Below are 27837 nucleotides of genomic sequence, written 5' to 3'. Positions count from 1 at the left end.
GAATGAACCTCAAAATACATCATGCAACAAACTCTACTTTATAGTTTCACAGAAAATAAAAATATTACCCAGAAATATTTAAAATATCATGAAAACATTATGAAAAAATACGTCATTTTGAATTAAGAGGCGGCCATTTTGAAAATGACCAAAACTTGAATGGCTGACGACATTTTTTAATCAAATAATGTTCAACGAACCTTCATGCAAAATTTGGTGTTTGTCTCCACAAGTGAAATATTTCCCCCACTATTTGCTACATTATAGGTCGAAAGTCTGAGGCGATTAAAGGGGCATGGTCACAATTTTGGTCGAAAATTATTTTAACGATTTTAATGTTTATAATGCTTGAGTAAGTCATTTTAAATAGGCAACCAAAATGTTGGTGTCATTTTTTGAGTTATAAGCAAGTTACAGAGCTTACAATTCTTCTCTAAACAAAGCTTTTGTTTACATGTTTTGAATGTTGAAGTGACAACTCCAGTTTAAAACATCAAATAAATGTGTTTATCATGAGAAACTGTTTATTTATGCTTGAAATAAGAAAGAAGATAGACAAATCAGCTTGTAAAAGATTTTCTACTGATATATTGAACCTATGTAAACAAAAACAGGGCACGGGCCTTGTTTACAATACGAAGAATTGTGAGCCCGAAATCTTGCTTAAAACTCAATGACTGGCACCCAAATTTCATTTGATCATTAGATACACATTCCTAAAGCATTGTCAAAAAATAAAGAAAAAAAATTACCAAAATCGTAACAATGCCCCTTTTAAAAGTCAACACTAATAGTAAATTGTCTGAGGTCTTTCGTAGTAGGCATCATTTTTTCACAGAATGTGTGAATATATGGTTAATCTACTCCATAATTTGCGACTTTCTAGCACATACTGAAATGTAGCTACCACGTCATCTTTCCATTTTTCGGAAAGCTACAAACCTGTTGCTAACTTAAATTATAATTAGAATGATTAAAGTAATTAGTTATAATTGTACGCTATTCGAAACTCTTCTTTGCGCATATTTAAGACTTTCCTGTATTCAAGTCTTAGATTGCAAATTCAGATATTGACAAAATTGTATTGTTTTTTAATCGCACGTTGTGAAAAATTAGTTATTTTTTTGTTACATGAAAAAAAATAAGTATTTAACTGTCAAAAGAAATAATTTGTAACAGGTAAATGAAGAAAAAATACAAAAACAACTTTAAAAAATGTTCAATAAGATTTAATAGCAATTACATTCATATGCCAAATAAATTAGGTATTATATGTATTTGCTGCTTTTCCCACAAGTTCAATAGATTCACAAGGAATCGTTTTTACTGTTTTTCTAATGTATTCGGTTTTATAGAAAAAAAAATCCGACATTTCAGAGGAAATTATATGGACCAAAAAATCCCTGATCGCTCCACTTTGTGACCTAAAGATAAAATTCAGGAGTATTCTTCTGCAAATTCAAAAATTGATATTGGCTTTTTGTAACGGATATTTGCATGGCACACATTTTTCTGATGATAAAGTATGTTCTTTTTAAAAACGTGTTATCAACGAGTTGCAGTCTCTTAGTAGTAAATTTTTTAAAGAAAAAATTCTCCTGTATTTAATTTCAACTTGTTGACGAAAAAAAAATAAATAATAACTTCATGGTACTCTTTGACAAAATATACAGAAAATAAATCCAAACCCTAAAAGAAATCAACTGATGATCAGGTTAACTCACTTTGATTTTAATTAACAGCGTAAAAATATAAAGGTGTATGACAAATGAAAAAAGATCCGTCAAAATTGTTATGATCGATGTAATCTTTGTATGATAATTATCAAAAATACAATAATGTGTAAATAAAACATATCTATCAACGAACGGGCATGCATTTCCCCCTAAAACTATAGGCGAAGAATGGTTCAGAGGCTATACACGCACTTAAAATTAAAACAAAAGCAGAAAAATAATTTTTTTCGTTTTCGTTCAAGTTTGTGTCTCTTCCGAAAAGCTTTAATGAAGTCCTTCAAAATCATAAAAACTTATGAATACCATAACAATTGTTATTATTAAAAAGCATACTTGTAAACCTATCATTTGTTTTTAAAATGTGAAAAACACACACTTTCTGATTTGACTTTTAATGATGTAAATAATCCTAATATGTTAAACGACAAATATAGTTATCTTATTGCCTCTGATACTATTTTAAACCACTATTAGCAACCTTGTGAAATAAATGTGCTGCAGTTTATGCACTCGTACAGATTTGTAAAGATTGCGACTGTTTATCTGCACGTGAATTTCGTATACTTCATTTTAATAGGTCGTTTAGCTTGTTTAAGAGAGAGAGTCTGAAGCAAGTAAAGTGACAACATCAATATGAGATTTTTTGAAGACTTTCGTAGTAGGCATCATTATTTTCACAAATTGTGTTTATATATGGTTAATCGGTACAACACTAGACCATCTGTTTGTGCGCTGTAATTTGTGACTTTTTAACACATACTGATATGTAGCTTCCAGGTCAACTTTTCGATTTTCGGAGACCTACAAAACTGTAACTTACTTAAATGATAATTAACATAATTATTAAAGTAATAGGTTATAAATGTACCCTATTCGAAACATCTTTGCATATATTTTCGATTTTCCTGTATTCAAGTCTTAGATTACGACAAAGAGCACAGGGTGGGTGTAACCGGTCAGCAGAGGATGCTGATTTTTCCATGGCACCTCATACTACCTCTAAATCTTAAGAAGTCCGTGTTGCTTTGATTTGAAATTCGTTTTATATCTTTTTGAAATAGTTGACAGTTTTTATTGTCATTTTTTTTATTACAAATACAAGTATTTAAAAATGTTATTGTTTTTATTCACATATTGTGAAATATTATCTTATATTAATTTTAGTTACATGAAAAAATAAGGTATTTCACAGTCAATATATTTTGATTCAATTAAATTAAATTTCATTAATTTGATTTAATTAAATGTACATAAAATAAATGAAAAACTTTAAACATGTGCAAAAAGATTAAATAGAACTAACATGCATTGGCCAAATAAATTAGGTTATACATGTATATGTATTCGTGGCTTTTCCTATAAACGACTGGTTTAATTTTCTGCAATTTAAATAAATTTACAAGGAATTTTAATACTGTTTTTCACTATTGTATTCGGTTTTATCAAAAACAATCCTGTATTTCGAAGAACTGAGGTGATGAAAAAATCCCCGATCGCTCCACTTCTTGGCCCCAAGATAAAATGCAGGAGTATTCTTCTGCAAATTCAAAAATCGATACCAGTTTTATGTAACGTATTTTTGCTTGACACACTCTTTTAAAACCTTTTTCAATTTTTTTTTTATATAAGTGTAGCAGTCCCTTAGCAAAAAAATATTTAAAGAAAATAATCACCTTATTTTTTTCAATGTGTTAACATTAATATAGGAAAGAGTTTTTTTGGGCGAAATTTTTTTTAGTAATCATTAATATTGTCATGGTACTCATAAACAGAGTACATAGACAATAAGTCCAAACCCTAGAAGAAATTAACTGATGTTCAGGTTATCTCAATTTGATTTTATTTAACATTGTGAAATTATAGATGTGTATTACAAATGAAAAAATGATCGAAAAAGGTCAGTCAAAATTATAATGATCTATGTTATCTCTGTATGAGAATAAAAACAATAAAATAATGTGGAAATAAAACATATATTATTAATGCGTATGCTTTTTTCCCTCAAACTTCAATTAAGAATTGGTCAGAGATAATATACGCACTTGAAATTAAACCAAAACCAAAGCCAATGTCATTTGTTTTTTTCGTTCAAGTTCCTGTCTCTTCCGAAAAGCTTTAATGAAGTACTTCAAAATCGTAAAAACTTATGAATACCATAACAATGGGGTTTTTTTTCAAAAAGTATACTTGGAAAACGATCTTTCGCATTTAAAACGTAAAAAACACACATTTTCTTTACTGTCAAATATTAAACTTTTCATAATTTAAATAAAACTAAGACATTTTAATACTGAGATTGTCACCTTCTTTCCTCTGATACTCTTTTAAACACCATCAGCAAAACTTTGAAAGTAATGTGCTGCAGTTTGTGCTCTGGAACAGTTTTGTAAATATTGTGACTGTTAATCTGGACGTGAATTTCGCATACTTCATTTTAATAGGTCTTTAAGCATGTTTTAGAGAAAGTCTGAAGCAAGTAAAATGACAACATCAATAGGAGATTGTTTGAAGACTTTCGTTGTAGGCATCAATGCTTTTACAGAATGTGTGTATATAAGGTTAATCAGTCCAATACTAGCTCATGTGTTTGTTTTCTGTAATTTGCGACTTTTTAACGTTAAAACATACTGAAATGTAGCTCCCATGTCATTTTTCCAATTTTCGGAGAGCTACAAATCTGTAGCTAACTTAAATTATATTTAAAGTTAATAATGTGATAAGTTACAACTGTACGTTTTTCGAAACTCTTTTTTGCAATTGTTTTCGACTTTCCTGTATTCAGGTCTTAGATTATGAATACAAGCATTTACAAAATTGTCTTGTTTTTTTCACATACTAAGAAAAATCATCTTAGGCAATTTTTTGTTACATGAAAAAAAATTAAGTTTTTTACACTCAAAAGTAATAATTTTTAAAAAGTAAATGAAGAAGAATTATAAACAACTTTTGAAAATGTGCATTAGGATTTGATAGCAATAACATTCATTTGCTTAAAAAATTAGGTCTTATAGATGCATTCGTTGCTTTTCCCATGAACAACTGGTTCATTATCCTAGGAATGTCAATAAATTTGCAAAGATTTTTTCTATATTGTTTTTTACTAGTGTGTTTAGTTTTATTTAAAAAAATCCGATATTTCAGAGAATTGATATGAAAAAAAAAACGCCAACCGCTCCACTTCCTGACCTAAAGATATAGTGCAGGAGTATTTTTCTGCAAATTCAAATATCGATACTGCCTTTATGTAACGGATATTTGCATGGCTCACTTTTTTCTCATGATAAATAATGTTCTATTTAAAAACCACTTCCAAGACTTGTTATCCACGAGTAGCAGTCTCTTAGCAGAAAAAATATTTAAAGAAAAAAATCCAACTTGTTGACATAAAGATAGGAAAAAGATCCTTTTTTTTTCGGCGAAAAGATAATCAATAATATCTTCATGTTACTCTTTGACAGAGTATACAGACAATAACTCCAAACCCTAGAAGAAATCAACTGATGTTCAGGTTAACTCAATTCGATTTTATTTTAACAGCGTTAAAATATAGATTTGTATGACAAATAAAATATGATCGAAAAAGGTCAGTCAAAATTATTATGATCAATGTTATCTTTTTATCTGAATTAACATATATGGAATAATGTGTAAATAAAACATATTTATTAACAAACGGGCATCCTTTTTTCCCTTAAACTTTATCCTACAAATGGGTCAGATATAATACATGCACTTAAATTTGATACAAAAAAAAGGTAAAAAAAGATAAATATGTTTTTTTGTTCATGTTCGTGTCTCTTTTGTAAAGCTTTAATGAGTTACCCCATCGTTATCCATCTTAAAACTAATGAATACCATTGAAATGATTATTTTTTTAAAAAAGTATACTTGTAGAAGGATTATTTGCATTTAAATTGTAAAAAAACCCACACTTTCTCTACAGTCAAATGTTGGACTTTTCATAATATGAATATCCTATGACGTTCTAATACTAATATAATCACCTTCTTTCCTCTGATACTCTTTTAAACACCATCAGCAACCATTTGAAAGTAATGTGCTGCAGTTTGTGCTCTGGTAAAGGTTTGTAAAGACTTCGACTTTTCATATCCACGTGAATTTCGCATATTTCATTTTAATAGGTCGTTTAACTTGTTTTTGAGAAAGTCTGGGGCAAGTAAAGTGACGACATCAATAGTAGATTGTTTGAAGACTTTCGTAGTAGGTATCATTTTTTTTTTACATACAATGTGTGGATATATGGTTAAACAGTCCAACACTAGCTCATGTGTTTGTGCTCTGTAATTTGCGACTTTTTAACACATACTGATATGTAGCTTCCAGGTCATCCTTTCGATTTTCGGAGAGCTACAAACCAGTAGCTTGCTTTATTTATAATAAACTTTATTAAAGTTTTAGGTTATAAATGTACGCTATTTGAAACTCATCTTTGCATACGTTTTCGAGTTTCCTGTATTCAAGTCTTTTAACACAAATACAAGCATTTACAAAATTGTATTTTTTTTATTCACATATTGTGAAATATCATCTTATGTTAGTTTTCCTTACATCAACAAAATAAAGTATTTCACAGTCAAAAGCAATAGTTTTTTTGATGAACATGAAGGAAAAATGAGACAACTTTAAGAATGGACAATAAGAGCTAATAGCAACAACATTCATTCGTCAAAATATTAAGTATCATATGTATTCGTTCTTTTTCCTATAAACAACTGCTTTATTATCCCAGCAATGGCAATAAATTCACAGGGAATTGTTTATACTGTTTTTATAAGTGTATTCGGTTTAACAAAAACAATCCTGTATTTCGAAGAATTGAGGTGGCGAAAAAATCCCCAAATCTCCCCACTTTGTGACCTAGAGATAAAAAGCATGAATATTTTTCTGCGAAATCAAAAATCGATACCAGCTTTATGTAACGGATGTTTGCTTGACACACTTTTTCTGATGACAAATTATGTTCTTTTTAAACCCCTTTTCAAGACTTGTTATCTACGAGTAGCTGTTGCTCAGCAAAGAAATATTTAAAGAAAAAAATCTCTTAGATTCATTTTCAACTTGCTGACCTCAAGATAAGAAAGAGATTATTTTTGGCGGAAACATTAATGATCATTAATATTTTCATGGTACTCTTTGACAGAGTACACATACAATAAATCCAAACTCTACACAGGGCGAAAAACGATCTTTAAGCAAGTCCTTAAAGGTAGCTTAAATGATATACAATCTTAAAGACACCTTTTAGTCACCTGAAAGCTGAGTTTATAGGTCCTTAATGTCCAAACCTCTTTAAGTCACCTTTAAGCCATCTTTAAGCTACCTTTAAGCATCTTTATGTGGCATTTACGCTCCCTTTAATTTGTCTTTAAACAATATTTAAGTTCCCTTTAACTCGGGTTTGATCAAGCTGTATAATAAAAAAATATATGTTAAATGCAAAAGGGAGTGGGTGATCCGAGTGATAATATCATTTCCAAGAAAGGGGGGGGGGGCATTCCAGGCGATCAACTCCGCTCCGATGGACGCATATTGCCGTTATAAGAAATTTTATCAATTTTTTTTAGTTTCAAAAGTATTGTAGGGGTGAGTGCAGTCTCTGTATCTTAATCTGTGTATGAAATGTATGTTTGTTTCCTATAATAGTTAATCGGTGAAATCTCTCTCTCTCTCTCTCTCTCTCTCTCTCTCTCTCTCTCTCTCTCTCTCTCTCTCTCTCTCTCTCTCTCTCTCTCTCTCTCTCTCTCTCTCTTAGTTCATCCGGTTATTAAACAAATACAGATAATGAACCAAAAATGCATGATTTAATCTAATACTCGATTTAAGGTTTGTTTTGTTTTCAATTTTTATTATTTCTAGGTATAATTCTAGATTTGCGAGATACATGTTAAAGATGAAATTTATTTTTTGTTACATGAAAAAAAATTAAGTATTTTACAGTCAAAAGTAATGATTTTTAAAAAGTAAATGAAGAACAAATTATAAACAACTTTTAAAAATGTGCATTAGGATTTGATAGCAATAACATTTATTTGCTTTATAAATTAGGTCTTATAGATGTATTCGTTGCTTTTCCTATGGACAACTGGTTCATTATCCCAGGAAATGTCAATTAATTTGCAAGAATTTTTTATATTGATTTTTACTAGTATATTTGTATAATAAAAAATCCGACATTTCAGAGAATTGATATGGAAAACAAAACCCCGATTGCTCCACTTCCCGACATAAAGATAAAGTGCAGGGGTATTTTTCTGCAAATTCAAATATCGATACGGCCTTTCTGTAACGGACAAGTGTATGGCACACTTTTTTCTCATGATAAATAATGTTCTATTTAAAAACCACTTCCAAGACTTGTTATCCACGAGTAGCAGTCTCTTAGCAGAAAAATATTGAAAGAAAAAAATCCCCTGGTTTATTGTCAACTTGTTGACATAAAGATAGGAAAAAGATCTTTTTTTCGGCGAAAGATAATCAATAATATCTTCAGAGATTTTTCCAAGTTGGCGTCCCTAAAAAATGTAAAAGTTTCCAACCGATTTTGATAAAACTTTCAGAGATAATGTGAAATTATTATCCCTCAAAGATGTTAAAGTTTTCTTGACATCTTTTGACAGAGTACATAGACAATAAATTCAATCCCTAGAAGAAATCAACTGGTGTTCAGGTTATCTCAATTTGATTTCATTTAAAGGGACTTGGACACGATTTGACTTAAATTTTTCAAATTTTATTTTTCCATTCTTAATGTTTATAATGATAAATATGTAAGTTTATAATGCTATGTCAAAATTTAAAAGTCAAATATCAAGTTATAAGCAATATTCAGAGTTCATAATTCTTTGTTTTGTAAACAAAGCTCGAATATTGTCAATCTTTACATATGTGTTGTATTGGTTAAGGTTTCGATCACATGTAGCTTTCTTTTGTTGATAATAGTATTTATTAAGATATTAAATTGGTTTAAATTGTTTTTACATGTCATTTTGTCTAAGAAATGGTAATTCTCTCCATTACATTTTTTGTAAACAACTATAAGACTCGAGCTTTGTTTACATAACAATCGATTCTTACCTCTGTATCTCGCTTGTAACTTGACTTTAACATTCAATATTCTGGTCAAGCATTTAAAATGCACCAATAAACCAATTTTTTCATAAAAAATAAAAATAAAATTGTTGATCCCAAATCGTGTCCAAGTGCCTTTAACAGCGTGAAATTATAGATTTGTATGAGAAATGAAAAATTAGAGCGATAAATGTCAGTCAAAATTATTATGATCAATTTTATCTTAATAACACTAATAAACGATCAGTCTTTTTTAATAACTTAAAGCCCGAGAATGGGTCAGAAATAAATAAACATATATTTTGAAGTAAAAGAAAACAAAACAAGTAAAAAAACAAAATCAAAAACAGTTTTTATTGTTTTGTTAAATTTGTGTCTTTTCCGAAAAGCTTTAATAAAGCACCTCAAAATCGTAAAAACTTATAAATACCATGACAATGGTATTATTTAAAAGCATACTTGTAAACCTATCATTTGTTTTTAAAATGTGCAAAACAAACACATTCTGTACAATCAAATGTTTGACTTTTAATAATATAAATAATTTTAAGATGTTTTACGACAAATATAGTTATCTTCTTGCCTCTGATACTCTTTTAAACCACTATTAGCAACCCTGTGAAATGAATCTGCTGCAGATGGGCACTGGTACAGTTTAGTAAAGATTGCGACTGTTAATCTGGACGTAAATTTCGCATATTCCATTTTGATAGGTCGTTTAGCTTGTTTTAGAGAAAGTCTGAGGCAAGTAAAGTGACAACATCAATAAAAGATTGTTTGAGGACTTTCGTAGTAGGCATCATTTTGTTCACAGAATGTGTGTATATAAGGTTACTCAGTCCAACACTAGCTCACGTGTTTGTGATCTGTAATTTGCGACTTTTTAACACATACTGAAATGTAGCTCCAATTTCATCTTCCATATTTTGTAGCTAACTTAAATTATATTCAAAATTAATAAAGTTATAAGTTACAACTGTACGCTATTCGAAACTCTTCTTTGCAATTGTTTTCGACTTTCCTGTATTCAAGTCTTTGATTAAAAAAACAAGCAATTACAAAATTGTCTTGTTTTTTCCACATACTAAGAAAAATCATCTTAAGTTATTTTTTGTTACATGAAAAAAAAATTAAGTATTTTACAGTTAAAAATAACGATTTTTTAAAAGTAAATGAAGAACAAATTATAAACAACTTTTAAAAATGTGCATTAGGATTTGATAGCAATAACATTTATTTTCTTAATAAATTAGGTCTTATAGATGCATTCGTTGCTTTTCCTATGGACAACTGGTTCATTATCCCAGGAAATGTCAATAAATTTGCAAGAATTTTTTATATCTATTTTTATAAGTGTATTTGTATAAAAAAAATCCGACATTTCCGAGAATTGATATGGAAAACAAAACCCCGATCGCCCCATTTCCCGACCTAAGGATAAAATGCAGGGGTATTCTTCTGCAAATTCAAATATCGATACTGCCTTTATGTAATGGATATTTGCATGGCACACTTTTTTCTCATGATAAATAATGTTCTATTTAAAAACCACTTCCAAGACTTGTTATCAACAAGTAGCAGTCTCTTAGCAGAAAAATATTGAAAGAAAAAAATCTCCTGGTTTATTGTCAACTTGTTGACATAAAGATAGGAAAAGGATCCTTTTTTTTCGGCGAAAAGATAATCAATCATATCTTCATGTTACTCTTTGACAGAGTATACAGACAATAACTCCAAACCCTAGAAGAAATCAACTGATGTTCAGGTTAACTCAATTCGATTTTATTTTAACAGCGTTAAAATATAGATTTGTATGACAAATAAAATATGATCGAAAAAGGTCAGTCAAAATTATTATGATCAATGTTATCTTTTTATCTGAATTAACATATATGGAATAATGTGTAAATAAAACATATTTATTAACAAACGGGCATCCTTTTTTCCCTTAAACTTTATCCTACAAATGGGTCAGATATAATACATGCACTTAAATTTGATACAAAAAAAAGGTAAAAAAAGATAAATATGTTTTTTTGTTCATGTTCGTGTCTCTTTTGTAAAGCTTTAATGAGTTACCCCATCGTTATCCATCTTAAAACTAATGAATACCATTGAAATGATTATTTTTTTAAAAAAGTATACTTGTAGAAGGATTATTTGCATTTAAATTGTAAAAAAACCCACACTTTCTCTACAGTCAAATGTTGGACTTTTCATAATATGAATATCCTATGACGTTCTAATACTAATATAATCACCTTCTTTCCTCTGATACTCTTTTAAACACCATCAGCAACCATTTGAAAGTAATGTGCTGCAGTTTGTGCTCTGGTAAAGGTTTGTAAAGACTTCGACTTTTCATATCCACGTGAATTTCGCATATTTCATTTTAATAGGTCGTTTAACTTGTTTTTGAGAAAGTCTGGGGCAAGTAAAGTGACAACATCAATAGTAGATTGTTTGAAGACTTTCGTAGTAGGTATCATTTTTTTTTACATACAATGTGTGGATATATGGTTAAACAGTCCAACACTAGCTCATGTGTTTGTGCTCTGTAATTTGCGACTTTTTAACACATACTGATATGTAGCTTCCAGGTCATCCTTTCGATTTTCGGAGAGCTACAAACCAGTAGCTTGCTTTATTTATAATAAACTTTATTAAAGTTTTAGGTTATAAATGTACGCTATTTGAAACTCATCTTTGCATACGTTTTCGAGTTTCCTGTATTCAAGTCTTTTAACACAAATACAAGCATTTACAAAATTGTATTTTTTTTATTCACATATTGTGAAATATCATCTTATGTTAGTTTTCCTTACATCAACAAAATAAAGTATTTCACAGTCAAAAGCAATAGTTTTTTTGATGAACATGAAGGAAAAATGAGACAACTTTAAGAATGGACAATAAGAGCTAATAGCAACAACATTCATTCGTCAAAATATTAAGTATCATATGTATTCGTTCTTTTTCCTATAAACAACTGCTTTATTATCCCAGCAATGGCAATAAATTCACAGGGAATTGTTTATACTGTTTTTATAAGTGTATTCGGTTTAACAAAAACAATCCTGTATTTCGAAGAATTGAGGTGGCGAAAAAATCCCCAAATCTCCCCACTTTGTGACCTAGAGATAAAAAGCATGAATATTTTTCTGCGAAATCAAAAATCGATACCAGCTTTATGTAACGGATGTTTGCTTGACACACTTTTTCTGATGATACATTATGTTCTTTTTAAACCCCTTTTCAAGACTTGTTATCTACGAGTAGCTGTTGCTCAGCAAAGAAATATTTAAAGAAAAAAATCACCTAGATTCATTTTCAACTTGTTGACCTCAAGATAGGAAAAAGATTATTTTTGGCGAAAACATTAATGATCATTAATATTTTCATGGTACTCTTTGACAGAGTACACATACAATAAATCCAAACTCTACACAGGGCGAAAAACGATCTTTAAGCAAGTCCTTAAAGGTAGCTTAAATGATATACAATCTTAAAGACACCTTTTAGTCACCTGAAAGCTGAGTTTATAGGTCCTTAATGTCCAAACCTCTTTAAGTCACCTTTAAGCCATCTTTAGCTACCTTTAAGCATCTTTATGTGGCATTTACGCTCCCTTTAATTTGTCTTTAAACAATCTTTAAGTTCCCTTTAAATAGGGTTTGATCAAGCTGTATAATAAAAAATATATGTTAAATGCAAAAGGGAGTGGGTGATCCGAGTGATAATATCATTTCCAAGAAAGGGGGGGGGGGGGGCATTCCAGACGATCAACTCCGCTCCGATGGACGCATTTTGCCGTTATAAAATTTTTTGTAATTTTTTTTAGTTTCAAAAGTATTGTAGGAATGAGCGCAGTCTCTGTATCTTAATCTGTGCATGAAATGTATGTGTATGTTTGTTTCCTATAATAATTAATCGGTGAAATCTCTCTCTCTCTCTCTCTCTCTCTCTCTCTCTCTCTCTCTCTCTCTCTCTCTCTCTCTCTCTCTCTCTCTCTTAGTTCATCCGGTTATTAAACAAATACAGATAATGAACCAAAAATGCATGATTTAATCTAATACTCGATTTAAGGTTTGTTTTTTTTTCAATTTTTATTATTTCTAGGTCTAAATTCTAGATTTGCTAGATACATGTAAAAGATGAAAAGACTCTTAACTGCCTTTGTTTTATCGGGCAGTATATTACTGCTTTGTTTGTCTAGACATAGTTTTGTTCGTTTGTGTATATCTAATTAAAGTATTTTGTTTGTCCAACTTAATAAAACCCTTGGAACTAAAACAGAATATACAAGATATACACAACAGTTGTGTCGTGTGCCCAGGTGCACGTTTGTGTATATCTAATTAAAGTCTATTGTTTGTCCAACTTAAGAAAACCCCTGGAACTAACAGAGAATATACAAGATATACACAACAGGTGTGTCGTGTGCCCAGGTGCACGTCAGGGTTTCTAAAGGCGTTGGAATCTTAGTATGTACGTGTATACGATAAGTCTAGATACGATACGATAACTAAAAGTTTATTTACATTTGTAATTCATTTTCAAAGTTTTTTTGCCTACCTCTGGGTTTCAAAAATGTTACGTCTACAAATTAAAGATCCATGTATATAAGAGTAAACTCTTGAGGCTAATTAACTAATGTACCAGTGATCATAAATAGGGGATAATTATTTAAATATATGTATCAGGGTAGATATGTCACATACCCGGCCTGGTACATCATCCAATTGTATGTACAAGTATATGTATACATCATTTGCAATTGCCACATGCAGTAAACACGTCACCGGTAATTGATAATATTGTTTGTTATAGAATTGATAGTCTAAAAATCATGTATACAATTAAATATTTAAACATACTGGAACGGCGCTGTGATCATGAAAACCGGGAATTTGCGTAGAACTAAATACCCTAATAGGTTCAGTGCATTTAATAAAAAGAATGATTTCATTTTCTTTCTTGCGTTTTTATAGCTATGAATTAGATGAACGTACATCTACTCGGCTTAAATTTATTAACTAAGAAGGCCTACTAGTGAGCCTAACGGTTTCCATTCAGGTATAATATATTTTATTTTTCACTGAATACCAAGTTCCGTATTTCATTCTAAATACACACATGCGTGTAATTTATCAATAACTTCAAAGATAAAACAGATTGTTACAAACTGAATGGTTTGTCAAAATCTTTTCAAGTAAAAAATACACATTCAATACATTGATTCAATATCCACTGATATATAGGATATAAAAACCACCCAAAATATGTAAGTTACTGTCGAGCAGAGGAAGTGAGGAGATGTTGGTAAACGAAGTGTACCGGGTTCAATCCTCGCTTTGGGCGTTTTCATTTTGTTTTGTTTTTTTGATTTTAGTTTCTAAAACAAAACTCCTTTTAATACCTTTTCTATCATAAAGTTAATACATTTTCTTGGTAAATTAAGCACAATATTGGATCAATTTTTGTTTAATGGCTTAAAGGTGGCTTAAAGGTGGCTTAAAGGTAGCTTAAAGGTGGCTTTAAGAAGTTTAGACATTAAGGACCTATAAGTTGTTCTTAAAGATGGTTTAAAGGTGGCTTAAAGATAATCTTTAAGCTGCCTTTAAGCCTTACTTTTGCTTTCTTTAAGCCACCTTTAAGCAACACATATGGCTTAAAGGTGGCTTAAAGATCGTCTTTAAGCTACCTTTAAGCACCTTTAAGTTATTTTTAAGGAGAACTTAAAGATGATCATTCATTCTGTGCTAGAAGAAATCAACTGATGTTCAGGTTATCTGAATTTGATTTCATTTAACAGCGTGAAATTATAAATTTGTATGAGAAATGAAAAAATAGAGCGATAAATGTCAGTCAAAATTATTATGATCTATTTTATCTTAATAACACTAACAAACGGGCATGCTTTTTCAATAACCTTAAGGCTATGAATAGGTCAGAAATAAAACACATATTTTGAAGTAAAAGAAAACAAAACAAAACAAATAAAAAAACAAAAACAGTTTTTCTTATTTTGTCTAAGTTTGTATGTCTTCCGAACAGCTTTAATGAAGTAAAATCTTATGATTACCATAACAATGGTTATTTTTAAAAAGCATACTTGTAAAACGATCAATTGTATTTAAATTGTGAAAAACACACACTTTCTGTACAATCAAATGTTTGACTTTTAATAATATAAATAATCCTAAGATGTATTACGACAAATATAGTTATCTCCTTGCCTCTGATACTCTTTTAAACAACTATTCGCAACCTTGTGAATTGAATGTGCTGCAGTTTGTGCACCGGTACAGTTAATCTGTTAATCTGGAGGTGAATTTCGCATATTTCATTTTAATAGGTCGTTTAGCTTGTTTTAGAGAAAGTCTGAGGCAAGTAAAGTGATAACATCAATAGGAAATTTTTTGAAGACCTTCGTAGTAAGCATCATTTGTTTTCACAGAATATGTGTATATACGGTTAATCAGTCCAACACTAGCTCACGTGTTTGTGATCTGTAAGAACTATATATGATAAGAGTTAAATTTGGCCCCCATAATTCGCTATTTTTTAAGTGTTTCGGGTACAATAAAATGTTAACTAATTCTTTAGAAGAGTTGATATAAAATATATTTTTTCATCTATTTATTTGATTTATTTGCACTCACTGGCAGTATATGACGTCAGAAGTGACGCCATTTTTTATAATTCAATCAAAATCAGCCAAAAATTGACATTTTTCTTATCTATTTACGAATGGGAAATATAGAGCGCATGCTTGAACAAGGAAAAATTTTTTGTCACTTATTAGTCTTGGCTAGATACATGTCTGATTAAAATATTTTATTTGTTCAAGAATGCGCTCTATGTTTTCGGAAGGAAAAACTGCTTGAAAACAAGCTGTTTTACGCTAAAAATGCAAAAATGGCGGGAAAAGGTTGTCTTTACAATATCGTATTTCTAAATTGTGGGCACTTGAACCAAAATGAATATTATGTAAACACATCACATATATATCTGTACTAAGAAAACAAAGAATGATAGTAAAATGATGATGTTCATTTTAGGGGGCCATTTTAGGCCCTTATCATATATAGTCCTTTGCGATTTTTTAACACATACTGAAATGTAGCCCCATGTAATTTTTTCGATTTTCAGAAATCTGTAGCTGACTTAAATTATATTCAAAATTAATAAAGTTATAAGTTACAACTGTACGCTATTCGAAACTCTTCTTTGCAATTGTTTTCGACTTTCCTGTATTCAAGTCTTCGATTATGAATGCAAACATTTACAAAATTGTCTTCTTCTTTTTTTGTATACATACTGGGAAATCATCTTAGGTTATTTTTTGTTACATGAAAAAAAATTAAGTATTTTACAGTCAAAAGTAATGATTTTTAAAAAGTAAATGAAGAAAAAATTATAAACAACTTTTAAAAATGTGCATTAGAATTTGATAGCAATAAGATTTTTTTGCTTTATAAATTAGGTCTTATAGATGCATTCGTTGCTTTTCCTATGGACAACTGGTTCATTATCCCAGGAAATGTCAATAAATTTGCAAAGAATTTTGTATATTCATTTTTACTAGTGTATTTGTATAAAAAAAAAAAATCCGACATTTCAGAGAATTGATATGGAAAACAAAACCACTTCCCGACATGAAGATAAAATGCAGGGGTATTTCTCTGCAAATTCAAATATCGATACTGCCTTTATGTAACGGATATTTGCATGGCTCACTTTTTTCTCATGATAAATGATATTCTATTTAAAAACCACTTCCAAGACTTGTTATCCACGAGTAGCAGTCTCTTAACAGAAAAATATTGAAAGAAAAAAATCTCCTGGTTTATTGTCAACTTGTTGACATAAAGATAGGAAAAAGACCCTTTTTCCGGCGAAAAGATAATCAATAATATCTTCATGGTACTCTTTGACAGAGTACACAGACAATAAATCCAAACCCTAGAAGAAATCAACTGATGTTAAGGTTAACTCAATTTGATTTTATTTTAACAGCGTTAAAATACAGATTTGTATGACAAATAAAATATGATCTTAATAGGTCAGTCAAAATTATTATGATTAATGTTATCTTTTTATCTGAATTAACATATATGGAATAATGTGTAAATAAAACATATTTATTAACAAACGGGCATCCTTTTTTCCCTTCAACTTTAGCCTAAAAATGGGTCAGATATAATACATGCACTTAAATTTGATACAAAAAAAGCAAAAAATGATAAATATTTTTTTTGTTCATGTTCGTGTCTCTTTTGTAAAGCTTTAATGAGTTACCTCATCGTTATCCATCTTAAAACTAATGAATACCATTGAACTGATTATTTTTTAAAAAAGTATACTTGTAGAAGGATTATTTGCATTTAAATTGTAAAAAACCCACACTTTCTCTACAGTCAAATGTTGGACTTTTCATAATATGAATAATCCTATGACGTTCTAATACTAATATAATCACTTTCTTTCCTCTGATACTCTTTTAAACACCATCAGCAACCATTTGAAAGTAATGTGCTGCAGTTTGTGCTCTGGTACAGGTTTGTAAAGACTTCGACTTTTCATCTCAACGTGAATTTCGCATATTTCATTTTAATAGGTCGTTTAACTTGTTTTTGAGAAAGCCTGAGGCAAGTAAAGTGACAACATCAATAGTAGATTGTTTGAAGACTTTCGTAGTAGGTATCATTTTTTTCACACAATGTGTGGATATATGGTTAAAAAGTCCAACACTAGCTCATGTGTTTGTGCCATGTAAATTGCGACTTTTTAACACATACTGATTTGTAGCTTCCAGGTCATCCTTTCGATTTTCGGAGAGCTACAACCCAGTAGCTAGCTTTAATTATAATAAACTTTATTAAAGTTTTAGGTTATAAACAAATCATGAATATTAATATCAAATTTGTTAATAGCGCTGTTATTTTGTGGTTTTAAAACAACTTTGGACTTCAGATATTGAACTTTGTAAAAATATTTTTTGAAATCTCAAACCCAGAGTAAACGTAATCCTTAAGCTATATTTAGGCGGGTTAAGAAAACGTTACAGAGGGCTAGGCTTGCTGAACCCTCTTCACATTTTCGACCCTTTCCCAAATATAACTTATACTTCGAGACATTTATGTTTATTCCACAATATAATATCAATTCTACTACAGTTATTGCCGAGATCAAAGAGATGCTGCGGACATTATTCTCCAATATACCACGAACGTCATCAGTAAGTTATCAGATCAGAAATACCTATTTGTCTCGCGCTGACCATAAACGTACAACTTCAAACCGTAAAAAGTTTTAAAATTATGTCAATTTCACGTGTTAGTTCCAGTCAAAACGATGTGTATTGCCTCAAATGTTTATTTATAAGATATCACCGCGGCTGTTTTTAGCACCTCCCTATCACATTTTCACTGCATGTTTTTACCTAAAATATATAACGTGTAGTAGTAATAATCGTATTAAATTGCCCTTGAAATATTAGGAACATGATTCAAAGTTATTTTATAAATAAGTAAAGAATATTAAAATTCCAAAGAAAAATTATGTCGTCTGCATGTGATTCCTTTGATCGATACACATGTAAACATTACTAACAAAACCGTTGGGGTTACACGGAACAGCCTTCAAAATGACGTAGATCATCTCTCTATAGGAGAGTTGATCTGTAGAAATGCTGGGCTGTTAGTAGAATAGAAATAAAGTTTTTGTTATCATGAATGTTGCAGGATAACCTCCTCGGTCTTGAAATGTCGTTTGAAATATAAAAGCCTCGGCTAACGCCTCGGCTTTTATATTTCAAAACAACATTTCTCGACCTTGGAGGTTATTCTGCAACATTCACGTAAACTCGTACTTTATTTCTCAATCTAACGCATCAAACGAGCTATTTTCAATAAATGTTGCTGAGTATCTGCCGTTGAAACTATTACCCCATGGTGTCAACAAAGCAAATAAATGACATCACAATACAAGTGAAACGCTGCGAGAAAGCATGTGTACTCGTACTGTACTCGGCCTCGTTAAATTATACTTAACGATATTAAATTAAAAGTAAAAAAAACAAACGTATGCTATTCGAAACTCTTCTTTGCATATATCTTCGACTTTCCCATAGTCAAGTCTTAGATTACAAATACAAATATTTACAAAATTGTTTTGTTTTTATTCACGTATTGTAAAATGTTATCTGAGGAAAACAAAACAAAACAGTTGACAAAATTGGCAATTTGATATTAGGAGGCCGATTTAATTTTTTTTTTTTTTTTTTGCGGGAAAAAAACCACAATACCAAAACTCTTTATTTTTAAACCAAATGTAATTTGAACCAATTCTCGTTTAAAGTTCTTTTTGGGGACCATATCAAAGTAGACGTACATTTACACAGGATGAATGACCATCTTTAAGTTCTCCTTAAAGATAGCTTAAAGATGCTTAAAGGTAGCTTAAAGACGATCTTTAAGCCACCTTTAAGCTACCTTTAAGCTATATGTGTTGCTTAAAGATGGCTTAAAGAAAGCGTAAAGATGGCTTAAAGGCAGCTTAAAGACTATTTTTTAGCCACCTTTAAGCCACCTTTAAGGACAACTTATAGGTCCTTAATGTCCAAACTTCTTTAAGCTACCTTTAAGCTACCTTTAAGCCATCTTTAAGCCACCTTTAAGCCACCTTTAAGCCATTAAAACATCTTTTAATTCAATATTGTGCTTAATTTACCAACAAAATATATTAACTATATGATAATGATAGAAAAGGTATTACAAACGGTTTTTGTTCTAGAAAAAAAAATGAAAAAAAAAATTTTCAAAACGCCCAAGACGAGGATTGAACCCGGGACCCTTCACTTACCAGCATCACCTCGCTTCCTCTGCCCCACGGCTACTTACATATTTAGAGAGGTTTTTATATTCTATATATCAGTGGATATTGAATGTATTCAATGTGTATTTTTTACTTGAAAAGATTTTGACTTCCATTCAAATTGTAACAATCAATCATATATAATTTATAAATTACATGCATGCATATATTTAGAATGAAATACGGAACTTGGTCTTCAGTGAAAAAAAGTATATCATACCATAATGGAAACCGTTAGGCTTATTTAGTAAATAAATTTAAACCGAGTAGATAAACGTTGATCTAATTCACAGCTAAATTAAATGCAAGGAAGAAGATGAAATCATTTCTTTTATTAAATGCATTGAAACTATTAGGGTATTAGTTTTACGCAATTGTCCCGGTTTTCATGATCACGGCGCCGTTCCATTATGTTTAAACATTTACTTGTATACATGATTTTTACACTATCAATTCTATAACAAACAATATTACCAATAACGGGTGACGTATTTACTGCATGTGGCAATTGCAAATGATGTATACATATACTTGTACATACAATTGTATGATGTACCAGGCCGGGTATGTGACATTTTTACTCTTATACATATATTTAAACAATTAACCCCTATTTATGATCACCGGTACAGGAATTAATTAGCCTCTAGATTTTACTCTTACATACATGTATATTTAATTTGTGGACGTAACATTTTTAAAACACAGAGTTGAGAAATAATTCTTTGAAAATGAATTACAAATGTAAATAGACTTTTATTCACTAGAATTATCGTATACACGTACATTCTAAGATTCAACGCCTTTAGAAACACTGACTTGCACCTTGGCACACGACACACCTGTTGTGTATATCTTGTATATTCTGTGTTAGTTCCAGGGGTTTTCTTAAGTTGGACAAACAATAGACTCTAATTAAATATACACAAACATGCACCTGGGCACAAGACACAACTGTTGTGTATATCTTGTGTATTCTGTGTTAGTTCTGGGGGTTTTCTTAAGTTGGACAAACAATAGACTCTAATTAGATATACACAAACGAAAAAAACTATGTCTAGACAAACAAAGTAGTAATTTCCTGCCCGATATAACAAAGGCAAATGAGAGTATTTTCATCTTTAACATGTATCTGGCAGATATAGAATTAGACCTAGAAATAATTAAAATTGAAAAAAATACATACCTTCAACCGATTATTTAATGAAATCATGCAGTTTTGGTTCATTATCTTTATTTTGTTTAATAACCGGATGAACTAAGAGAGAGAGAGAGAGAGAGAGAGAGAGAGAGAGAGAGAGAGAGAGAGAGAGAGAGAGAGAGAGAGAGAGAGAGAGAGATATTTCACCGATTAATTTATAATAGGAAACAAACATAATTAAATATAATTTCATACACAAATTTAGATACAGAGACTGCGCTCACCCCTACATAATTTTGAATAATTTTGAAAAAAAAATTATAAAGAATTTTATAACGGCAATCTGTGTCCATCGGAGCGGTGTTGATGATAGCGATATGTGTTTAATGGCACGAAAAATAAAACCGCCTGGAACATCCCCTCCCCTTCCTTGGAAATTATATCATCACTCGGATCACCCGCTCCCCTCCCTATAAAAGAGCTTTTGCATTTAATACATGTTTTATTGTTCAGTTTGATCAAACCTGACTTAAAGGGAACTTAAAGATGGTTTAAAGACAACTTAAAGGGAGCGTAAATGCCACTTAAAGATGCTTAAAGGTAGCTTAAAGATGGCTGAAAGGTGACTTAAAGAAGTTTGGACATTAAAGACCTATAAGCTTAGCTTAAAGGTGACTTAAAGGTGGCTTAAAGATCGTATCTCCTTTAAGCCACATTTACGCCACCTTTAAGGACTTGCTTAAAGATTGTTTTTCGTCCTGTGTTACAAACTGTCATTTTCCGCACATCAAAGCAGATTTAAAAAATACTACAATAGCTTTGTTTTCCTTAAATTATTCTATATGATTAGTAAAACCATTTCCTACATGATATGTTAAAAAAATACTAAATTCTACCGTCTGGTTTTTAGTAGGGGTCATCTCAAAATATTAAAATGCACCAAATGTTGCTATATATTTGGATCATTACGAATGAAGATTGTTAAAATGGATTCATTCAAAAGAAAATGCCCTCGAGGTTAGTATCATTTTGTAATTTTTCTTTTGTGTTATTTCTTATAACGTACTCCTATAAAGCTTCATTTTATCATAGCGTCATAAAACCGCAATGACAACGCTCCCCTATCCAATAACGGAAAAATCGCTTCAAAATGAAAAAAATGTCCTTAAGAATATAAATATCTTTATCTGTATTTTATTTATTGAGTTCGATTTTATTAATGATATCGAAAAAATCTCACAACAGGTATAAATCAACTGTATTATACTAGAATGCGCAAAACATGCGCAATGAAAACTGAAGTCAGCCTCCATAATAGCAATTACATTCAGTTATCAAATAAATGAGGATTGCTTTTTCTTTGAGATCCTTATTCATTATTACAGCAAGGTATTTAAAATCGCAAAAATATTTAAACATTGTTTTTAAACTAGATTTTTCTATTATATTAAATAATCATATATTTCGAAGAATTGGTATCGTGGAAAAATCACCCGATCGCTGCACTTGGTGACCTAAAGGTAAAAGGCAGGTGCCTTTTCTCACTAACGTCTCAACCGATTTTCATAAACACGTTTAGATCTGATAGATATTAATCTATACCCCTTTCGACTTTAAAAAAAATTATAATTGTTATAATAAGGAATTTACTTCCATTTCTAATATATCAACGTTTCAACGATTAGTAGGGTTGTTTTGTCCATTGAACTCCTCCTCAACTATGGGATATATTGAGTTCATTTTTTTTGTACAATTGATAGAAAAAAAAAATTACAATCAAAACAGGTCAATTTTTCCTGGTTTTCTTTATCTCTTTATTAAAAATATTTCTTTCAGACATATAATGCCAACACGTTTAAGTATTTAAGAGATTTAGTTTGTGTCAAGAAAAAGGACATGACACTCAAATTAGAGACTCGCAAGGTCATACATTCTTATATCAAAGGTCTTTACTGAGGAAACTTTTGTAATATGTTATAGAAGTTTATCTTACAGTTATGTACCAAAGCAATTTAATGTTGTGTTTTGTATGTGTTACATAATTTAAATTGTTTGTGGTCAAAAGTTCAATACTTTGAATACCTATATCTGAAAAAGAAGAATTGTTTTAATAAAACAGTATATTGAAGAAGATATGATCATTTTGGTTTACTACAGTACAGCTCACGAGTATCCCGACACCCACCGTGTAAAAAACACGGTGGAAAACGGTCTGTGTCGCACCGTGCACACGGTGTGACACCGTGTATGTGTATTGGAAAATTCAAGAAAAAGCACCGTGTCGCACCGTGGCCGCCCGTGTAACTCCGTGGCCACTGTGTTACTCCGTGGATGTCGTTACCTGAGACGTTGATAGATATAGCGTATGTTTAGAAATAAAGAAATTATGGCTAAACAAGGGTTGAAACATATACATCCTTTTCATATTAAAAAAAAAAAAAGATTGTCGACTTAAGTTGCACGGACCCAGAAAGTTGTCGAGGCTGTCAACGTGTAGTCAATTTTGTGTGATCTGAAAACTCGACGTAAATGGGTACCTTTTAATTCATTCGTTCTTAAATAAATTGAAATAAATTCACCAAAAATATTTAATAATCATTTAATATATAATCAAAATTCAAATCAATTTAATTCATCTTGTTTTTTTTCTTATCACACGTGATGTTGTAACTGACGATCCTATTAAAATGTCGGGAGCTTAAACGTCTTATTTCTGTTATCTGTAAACAATTTCTGATTTATTAATTAATTTACTGCCTTACTTTAAACCAATTAAAAATGAGAAATGAAAACATTTCAGACCATGTTTTTCTAAAAACATGTGCTGTTGATGTGCTATAGTAAATAACAACCCCATATTACCGGTGACTCGAATAATTTGGACTTCAGCTATTTATGTAGCAATAAATAAACGAAAAATCACTTTTATATTATAGATTATAGATAAATGCATGTACAAACTCTTGTTAAATTATATTCAAGCATTGTACATGTATTAAAAATATACCCGCATTTCATAAAATAATTTTCAATTTTATTTCCGTATAGTTCGTAATGTCCTCGTGATTTCACATGAAAAAATCACTCGTGCGATGTACGGAAGCTGATCAGATACACAGCATTGTCTTTCATCTTGGGTTCTATACACAACAGGTGTTATTGTCTGTCTTGTTAGGTGTCATTGGAATTTACAACTAACTGTGTGTATATTTTAACGTCTGAACAGGTGTACTCGAGATGCCGTTATTCACACCTTTCCGCGAACACCTGTTTGGTAACTCATCACAACCCGTCGTGTGTATGGTCTGAATATATCTTACTTATACTTTGTTAGTTCAATGATTTTTCCTAATCTCTAACAAACAAAAAAATTGTCTGTAGATATGTACACAAACAACTACACGTAAGACTATCGGCGCGTGGATCCGGGGAACAATTCAGCAACTCTATAAATGCGGGAATTTCACAAAGTATTAACTTGCGATAAGAAATTATTTACCGGGTACACATACATGTATGTACAAAAAAAACCTGATTGATTAAAAAGATGAATGAGATAATACCGGTAACTTTTTGCAAGCATTTAGAATAAACACAACTTTACTGATGTGAAATAGCGTCGAAATTTTAACGAAAAATCTTATTACATCGTGAACTTTACAAACTTTTAGTCATTGTGTTGAAATCGTTTTTAAAACCATGGATCTAAAATAAATGAATTAAATTCATACAAATAGAACTCTTATAATTCTAAAATGATTCCACAAAAGTACTCATACATAGAGAGAGAGAGAGAGAGAGAGAGAGAGAGAGAGAGAGAGAGAGAGAGAGAGATTTTACAACTTAATACACGTGTATTCCAACCCTCATGCATGCAGTATAAGAATGAAGAAACTTAACATTTCAAACACTGAATACTTCATTGTTAAACATTTTTCTATTTTGCGGACTTAAAAAACAATAGAACGACATTTTTTCCATATCATGGAAGGAGCACGTGGTCTATCTCGCGGGCTGATTTGATTGACAGGGATAGCACGTGGACCCTGACTGCATATATTCTATCGCAATTTTAGGGAAAAGGGTTCAATAAAATGGAAACTATAAATTTAACTTATTACACTGAATTACAAGTAAAATGTACTTATATTAAACTCATACTGGTATTCTCTCTCTCTCTCTCTCTCTCTCTCTCTCTCTCTCTCTCTCTCTCATATGACGATCATTAAACAATCAAACAGTAATTATTGCAATACTGAGTAATTTCTTGGAACACAAATAATTTCTAAACTGAAGTTGCTATTATGATGAAATAAAAAATTATCAAGTACCGATCCACGGATTCATAGCGCTATGAATATGTACCGTGCGGTACTACATGGACACGTACATCACACATATGTATAAAAGAAAATAAATTTAAAAATATATTAGATATAAAGCTGTATAATTATATTATTTAGAGAAAGTACATTTGTTTTCAACAACCCGTTAGATTTGTTATCGTTGAATAGAGTATAAGTGAGAAAAGATCACAGTTATGGTTCTATGCACTATTGAAACTGCCAAACTACAGTAACTACGATTACTACTACGTTTAAAAACGGACTGAAACAAAAACTTATGGAACCGTTTATTTGAATTTTAAAACTGAAAAGAAAGTGTTAGTGTTTTAATTGATCAAACCTTTATGTGGGCGATATCGATTTTTAATATTAACAAAAATCAACCGTGTCAATCGCATACGTCTGAAAATTGCGTGCATAAAAATTTTATATATTTCTATTTCTTTGTCTTTTTCTTTGATTCTCTTACGTACATCAATAACTATTTTATTCTTTATAAGTTTTATTCCTAAATCCTCCTTTTTTCACAGGTAAATACCGCGTGTTACACCGTGTTATTGTCCGTGTTGCATCGCGTTGCACCGTGTCGCACCGTGTTTTTTCTCGTTCCGTGGCCGTAACAGAGAACAATAGATCAAATGTACTGACACTTCCACGCTCAGCGTGGACTTTCAAACACGGTGGTCGGTGTTTTTGTCGGGATACTCGTGAGCTGTACTGTAAGTAATATGCAAACATCAAAATTCCGTTTAACGACTCGCAGGATAAATCTCTGCCATTCAGTATACTGAATGATGAGTTAGTGGTCTGGAATGATAATGAACGGAAAAGCTATGTCATTCAGTCAAAATTCAGTTACCTTATAGTCATATTTTAGTTGACTGAATGGCACAATTTCATCCTGTGACTTCAATAAGGAGATAAAGGATCGGTCCCTTGAACATTATTGCTAAGAAATCTCAAAAAAGGAAACAGATTTCGAAACATTTATAAAAAAAAAATGGAAATTGTATGCCTTTCGTTTGACATCAAGAAATAGGGACTGATTCCTCCAATCTAATATCTTTATTCTGAAGCCTATTACTGTGGGACACCTTGTAATAGGTTATTGAAGCAAACATGTTTATCTTCCAGTTGTGTACACAAACAACTTAATGGTTTTCTCGTGTTACATAATTTTTTTAGCCGTCAAAAGTCAGACACTTTGATTGCCTATATTTTAAGAAAGGAACATGTTTTGAAATGCAGAACAGAATAAGATGTAATTATAATCAATGCGATTATAATGTCTCCCAAAGGAACGAGGCCGTCGTTGGGAGTAAGAATCATCCACATGTGTCAAACGTTACAGACAAAAAGATTTAGAACTTGATTATTTTTATTTCTGAAGTCTCATGATCTTCCACATGAGTCCTTTACTATACGTCAGGTGAACCACGAAACACGAATATATATAGTTAAGCGATGGAGATCTTAACCGTTTTCAAGATTTTCAGGCACTTCCTGTTTGAGGGGAGTCAGGACCACCTTTCGAAGCAAATACCCTACATACCATTTAATGCCCCTTGACACAAAGAACAAGAATGTATATGGTTAAGGAGATGGAATCATAACTGTTTTCAAGATATTCAGGCACTTCCTGTTTGAGGGGGTCAGTACCAAACCAGGTCCATGACCTACATACCATTTGATGCCCCTTTACAAATGGAAGACAATATATATAGTCTAGGGTAGGGTTTTTAACCGTTTTCAAGATGTTTGGGCACTTCCTGTTTGAGGGGGTCAGGACAACCCCCAGGGCACATGACCTACAAACCATTTGATGTCCCTTGACACAAGGAACAAGAATATATATGGTTTAGGAGTGGGAATCTTAACCATATTCACGTTATTTGTGCATTTCCTGTTTGAGGGGGGGGGGTCAGTTCCATCCATGGGGCAATGACCTACATACCATTTGAGGACCTTTAACACATGGAACAAGAATATATATGGTTTAGGAGTCAGGATTCTAATAGTTTCTAAGATATATGGTCATAATAATGATAATAACTAGAGCAAAGCTCGTTGCAAAGCAACGAGTGGGTCTTCCGTTAATGTCGAGAGTAAAGATACATGTTCCTGTAAGAAGCAGAAGTTCTTAAACCAATAACAAGGGTAACTTAAACAAAAAAATTAAAAAAAAATCGAATAATTCTCGTTAACAAATTCCGAATGATTCTGAGTACGAATTAACAATAACCTTTACGATTTCAAGAACGACTTCACAAAAATATCCGAACGTGTCAAAGTAAGACTTAACAAAAATTGAATTATTTTTGGTACGAGTTAATTTCACTTTGAACTTTACGCTATTTTTTAAACCTAGAACGGAGAATCAAAATGCAATGCATTGTCCCATTTTAAAACAGATTTCAGATTTAAATTCATCATGGCAAAATCTATAACACTATAGTATTGCCTTATTTTGTACAAAAAAATGAAAATTTCCAAAAATTGGAATTTTGAGAAAAATTGATGAACATTTTTTTAACCCCCCCCCCCCTCCCCCAGTTCAATATAGAATTAATACATCTATCATCAGTTAAAATTTCAAAGCCATATTTTTAAATGGAGATTTCCTCCGGACAATATCACTTTTTTA

Source organism: Magallana gigas, chromosome 9 (genome assembly GCF_963853765.1).
Source record: "Magallana gigas chromosome 9, xbMagGiga1.1, whole genome shotgun sequence".
NCBI lineage: Eukaryota > Metazoa > Mollusca > Bivalvia > Ostreida > Ostreidae > Magallana > Magallana gigas.
The sequence above is the reverse complement of the archived record's forward strand: the minus strand, read 5'-3'. Positions refer to the sequence as shown.